We start from the raw sequence: 6,482 nt of genomic DNA on the forward strand, positions 1-6,482 counted from the left end.
GCATCATCCAGTTCCATGCCTGGTGTCACGGTTGCCCATAGTAGAGAGAGTATTTTAAGATGTTGCCTCCGCTTGCGACTTAAACCCACAGAACCACGTGTGCTATTGCTATTCAGGACTGCTCTGTTTGCAGCCCCGGAACCCAAGTGAGGGAATTCCCTGCTGGTCCAGTGGTTAGGACGTGGTGCTTTCACTGTCGCAGCCTGGATCCCATCCCTGGTCAGATCCTATAAGCCATGCCACATGGCCCCTCCCCCACCCAAAAAAAAGGAACCCAAGTGAGACCCCAGTAGAGATAGCAAGATAAGGAATTAAATGAAGGGGTAATAGGAAGAGGGGGTATTTAAGAAAATGAAGGAGGGGGACTTCCCTGGTGGCGCAGTGGTTAAGAATCCACCTGCCCATGCAGGGGACACAGGTTTGATCCTGGTCTGGGAAGATCCCACATGCCGCGGAGCAATGAAGCCTGTGTGCCACAACTACTGAGCCCACGTGCCACAAGTGATGAAGCCCGCGTGCCTACAGTCCACGCTCCGCAACAAGAGAAGCCACCACAATGAGAAGCCCGCACACCGCAACGAAGAGTAGCCGCCGCTTGCCACAACTAGAGAAAGCCCGCGCAGCAACGAAGACCCAACGCAGCCAAAAAAATAAAATAAAATAAAAAACAATTTAAAAAAAAAAGAAAATGAAGGAGGGCATGGGGGGAGGACAGCAAGTAGAGAGCTTGTGGGGGACAGTGGAGTAAGTAGAGGAGTGGCTTGGGTAGAGACCTTGAAGTCAGCGGCTTTGAAAATAGACGAAAGTTATGAAAGTATTATATCATTATTCCTTATATTTTATCTTGACATTGTTATATCTCATATTGAATCCTAGTGAACAACAAAGCATTAAGTCACTGCAAAACACACTAGAAAGTACTCAGTTTAAAGAATAAGGTCCTACTGTACAGTACAGGGAACTATATTCAATATCTTGTAATAACCTATAATGAAAAAGAATACATATATATATGTATAACTGAATCACTTTGCTGTACACCAGAAATTAACACAACATTGTAAATCAACTATACTTCAATCAAAAGAGAAAAAGAGAGACGGTACTCAGCTAAGGTGTTCTAGTGATTGCACGACAGGGAAACTAAGACAGAAGGAGGTGGGCTCTGCCTGGCTCAGCGGATGCTTGTGGAGTGGATGGCTTCCTCAGGTGACTTACTGGCTGAGCCTCCAGGAAGGGCTGAAGAGGAGACGCACATGGCTTTAGGTGCTGTGTTGACCTAAAGCCACACTGTACCCTGTTGCCAAGTTTCCCTTACATGGGAACAGCCCTTTTACAGTTTAGGAAGCCCTTTCATGTGCCACCCCTGGGAGCAGGCAGGGCAGGAATTGTTGGCCCCATTGAGAGTCTAGGAGCCCAGGTCCTGGAGAGGTCAATGGGAGGAGGCCAGAATCAGCTCCATCATGCACTTTCCACGCGCTGGGGAGCGTGTGCCTGCTGGACCTACAGCCTTGAGCGGAACCCTCTCCTCTTTGGTGAGCTGGCTCTGTTTTCCACACTTGGGGCCTGAGGTTCTCAGAGATTGCCCTGTGCCCGGTCCCAGGGCCGGGTCTGTCTGACAAACAAGAAAGAATGGGTTGGGAGTCACTTGCTGAGGTTGAAATCTTGGCTTCTCCACTTCCACCTGCTAGACCGTGACTGAGTTACTTAACCTTTTTGTCTCAGTCTCCTTATCTGTAAAATGGGACTGTTATGGGATGAATTGTGTCCCCCCACCACCCCCCTAAAATTCTTATGTTAAAGTCCGAACCCCAAATACCTCAGAATCTGATTGTATTTGGCAGTAGGGTCTTTAAGGAGGTAATGAAGTTAAAATGGGATCACTAGGGTGGGCCCTAATCCAGTATGACTGGTGGCGTTATAAGAAGAGGAGAATAGGACATAGACACACAGAGAGGGAAGACCATGGGAGAACACAGGGAGAAGATGGCTGTCTACAAGCCAAAGAGAGAGGCCTTGGAAGAAACCAACCCTGCCAACACCTTGATATTGGACCTCCAGCCTCCAGAATTGGGAGAAAATAAATTTCTGAGGTTTAAGTCCCCCCAGTCCGTTATGCTTTGTTACAGCAGCCCTAGCAGACTAATACAGGGACCCATAGCAGTAGCCATTGTTGTATGGATGTTATAAAGATTAAACAGGCTTTTCTACGTAGAGCACATGGCCCGATCTCTGGCACATAGTAGGTGCTCAATAAATGTCAGAGCTTGATTCAATTGAAGACCTCTTTTCTCTCACCCGGCTGACTCAGTCCATTCAGTGAAGGTGAAAATCAGACAGTCCGGTAGTTAGCACCGTGGGGGCCGCCATTGGTTTGGTTTGTTCATTTTCCAAAGGGTTGTTGTAGTTTGGGATGACATGACATGGCCTGAAATGCAGGGGTTCCCAGCCAGCAGGGCCACCTGACATATTCAACAGGCTGAACTCCTTCTAGCTTTATCACTAACATTCCAGGCACATGACCCGATTCTGTAGCTGAGCCCAAAGCCCTGGTTTTTCTTGTCCATTCAAACTCTGTCTCTTGTCCTCACCGGAAAGTTGCCTGGCTTTTCAGCTCCATTACACAATCGATGCTGGGCGAACGTCGGTAAGGCCTGCAAATTGTTTGTCCTTCTCTAGCCTCAAAACCATATATCCATCCTGCCCACGGCCAGGGGAAAATAGAATCTCTGCAGTAGACAGCTTTTATTTGCAAGCTTGGATGAGAGATAGTCTTAAAAAGACCAATTCTGCCAACTGGGCTCTATCACAGGCCAGGAGCACACCACGAATTGCGAACACCAGTGCAGAAGCAGAGAGGGGAGGCACTGGTAGATATAAACAACATACAGACATTGATGCAATTGATTTTGGTCCTGTTTTTCCTGGATCTGAAAAATTAGATTGGACTCCCAAGGTGTGCCTGGTTTCATTTCAAATTTCTCCTGGACTCCCTTGTATGAAAGCAGGATAGCAGAACCAGCGGGGGGCAAACTTGTGAAAACTGCTTGTTCCTTGAGGTGCAGGTGGCTGGAGCTACAAAAGTGTGAGCCCCTCAAGCCCTCAGGAAGAGAAGTAAGTGCACTGGCTCCTGGTACTGGGCATAGCAGCGGCTCAGCCAATCTTACTGAAATATCTTTAAATCTGAGTTTTCATCAGCCAGCATGTGAGTCTTGGTGACTAGCATCCTATACCTCTTCACCCTGGAAATAGACTTGGAATAGCTTCTGCAGGGCACAGACAGGGAGGCTTTCCTTGAGAGAGGTGACATGACTTCAAGTGGCAGTTTTCATACTTTAGCATACATACAAATCACCTGGGGGGAATCTTAATAAAAATTCAGGTTCAGATTCAGTAGGGCTGGGGCCGGGCCTGAGATTCTGTGTTTCTAACAAACGCCCAAGTGTTGCAGCTTCTGCTGGTCCAGGGACCACACCGAGGGTTTCCTGAACTGGTTCAAGAGGACTGTATTCTTCTTGAATCTCCTACCAGCCGGCTCTGTGTGGCCTTAGGTGGTCTCAGTACCTCTCTGGGCTTTGGTTCTTCGTCTGGATATTATATAGGTCAACAAACATTTATGGACAGCTGACAACAAGTCAGACTGCCCTGGGTGGTTGCTGGAAAAACAAAGATGAATGAGTCACAAGCCCAGCCCAGGAGGGGCTTACAGACTAGGGAGCCTAAAGTTCCAAAGATAATATTTAAAGACCACTTGGATTCCAAAATCTCATGGCTCACTCGTAGCAGAGGCTTAAAAGATCTTCCTCTACTAGAAAACATCTTTCCAAACACCATGACAGGAAGCCTCCACCAACTACTGTTCTTAGAATCAGGGGACATTTAATCCAGAAGTAACCCCCCGAAAATTTAGCCCAAACTATATCTTGCCATTTAGCTGATGGGGGAACTAGAGAACAGAGGCAGAAAGTGTTGGGTCCTGAGCGAATTACTGGTTTCCAGCTACGCTTTTTGGAGGTAGTGCTCTCCAATAGAAATGAAATGTGAACCACAACATTTTAAATAGGTAATTTAAAAATTTGTGCTGGCCACATTGAAAAGATTAAAAAGAAACAGGAGATATTCATTTTAATACTACATTTACCTAAAGGTCAAAAATATTATCATTTCAACATGTGATCAATATAATCAAATTATTAATGAGATATTTCATACTCTTTTATGTTGTCCTAAGTCTTAGAAATCCAGTGTAAGTACACTGACAGCACATCTCAATTTGCACTAGCCACATTTCCGGCATGGCTCTCACGTTGGATGGTAAAGATCCAAGTTGTATCGTCCTAGCCTAACCCAACTGTACAAACACAGACCAGTTTTCCAGTGGGCAGTAGCATCACTCCCATGATCAGTGATTATTTTTTATAGACACTGGACCAGAAAGTTAACTGTCCAACAGGAGGTGTACCTTTCTGTGGCCAAGTTGAATAGCATTCCTTTTCTGGGAGGGACCTTAAAAGTAGCCTAATTTAACTTGATGTATGATTTTATGAACACCCGGGGCAGCAAAATAGCCTGCCGTGGGTCCCAGTGATGGCAGACTGGCAGTTGGAACCCACAATTCCGTAGTTCCGTGCGTGAAGTGCTTAGAACACAGTGCCAGACACCCAGTTAAGTGTCCGAGAAACGTCCGCAAACTTCTCTCCTTTCTCCTCTTCCAGTTTTGCACCAAACTGGTCTGTGCCAGAGAAGTTGCTCCATTCAAGTGAGATAGTATTCAGAGCACATCTTGGAGGCAGAAGTGTCGCTTCCAGCCTGCCTGGTAGGTGCATCTCCCTAGGTGACATTCGTTACAAAGCTGCAGCATGACATACCTAACTGATGAATGTCGACCGCACACCCATTTCAGCCAGGAAAGCCACACCGGCTTCCTCCGGGAAAATAGTGGTGTGGAACTGAGGCATGTAGTTGCAAAAATTACTTTTGCCATCTGACGAGTAGGGTCAGTTCTTGGGTGTTCTACCCAAAGCACTTTTCTATGGCAGTGTGACCTCAAGAAAAACCAGTTTCGGGGCACCACACCTAGGATCATATGATGCAATCTGATATTAGCGTCTCATTGCATCAGTGTTTTTGACGCATGTGTCTTTTGCGCAGGCAAAAGGCTTTATAATTGGGAAAGAGAAAAAAGAAAAAGACTCGCTGGCTGACATCTAAAGGTACTGTCAGTACCGCTCCTAATTGGCCACACAGGGTGTTTGGAGGATAAACACCCACCTAACCACTGCCGCTTGACAGGCATCGGCATACCATTTCCTGGAGGGGACTTGATGGCATGTTTAGGTGAAATTCTTGTCTGGTTGGCTCCACTTATGTTTTATACCAAAATATCAAGGTTTAATCTCCTAGATCTTTTTAAATACATGACTATTAAGAAGAGGTTTTCAAAGGGTGCTTGGCCTTTCTGAAAAATCTCTGAAATGTACCAGATGATTTCTCATTTCCAAAGTTCTTTTATGTAAGTGCTCTTGGCTCCCTGGACACACATACACTTTTGACTCTGATCAAATACCTTAGATTTAGGCCTCTTGGTTTCTCTGTCTTCCTTTAAACATTTGTTGCCTCCTGAATCCTGCTTTTTTTGTGTTTTTTTTTTTTTTTTTTTGTGGCACCACGTGGCACGTGGGATCTGTGGGATCTTAGATCCCCAACCAGGGATTGAACCGGCACCCCTTGCCATGGAAGCTCGGAGTTTTAACTGCTGGACAGCCAGGGAAGTCCCATGAATCCTGCTTCTTCCTATAGTGGTTAAGGAATTAATTGACTGCAAAAATCCTAGTACTCTAGCCATCTTCAGGAAGTTGCCTAAAGTAGGAACTTCCTTGTGCAGAATGCTTAAGGAAAAAGGAAGCCGGTAAAAATCTTTGGTAGGAGACCAAGTGATATTGAGGTCATAATGTAGAAGGGGAGACCAGGCCTGCGTCTCCAGCTCGAGCCATATTGTTCTCTCTCAACCCCACGGGACACTTCTCCCAGGAGGCATGTCAAGACCCCTGGACTTTTGTGTGTACAGCTCCCTCCACCCGCCCCGGAAGTCTTCTCACCCCTGTTCATCTGTTGAGTCTTACCCACCCTGTCAGTCACTCAGCTCAGATGATTCTTCTACAGGGATGCCTTCCCCGACCCCAGAATAGGATGAATTCCCTTGCCATAATGGCCCTACATAAGCATCACTTTGTAATGCTTATACAGGGGAGAAAAAAAGCTTTCCTTGACCCGGTCCCTGGCTGGGTTTGAAAATTATGCTGACGGAGACAGATTAACAGGAGAAAAGCCTACAAATTTATTTTAACCTAAGTTTTACATGACACAGGAGACTTCATAAGGAAATGAAGACCCAAAGAAACAGATGTGTGTATCTTTCTGCTAGTTTTGCTGAAGCCTGGACAGTCTGGAGAACTTGGAGAGGTTAAGGAGCTTGAGGCTAC

The sequence above is a fragment of the Globicephala melas genome, chromosome 1, assembly GCF_963455315.2.
Source record: "Globicephala melas chromosome 1, mGloMel1.2, whole genome shotgun sequence".
Taxonomy (NCBI): Eukaryota; Metazoa; Chordata; class Mammalia; order Artiodactyla; family Delphinidae; genus Globicephala; species Globicephala melas.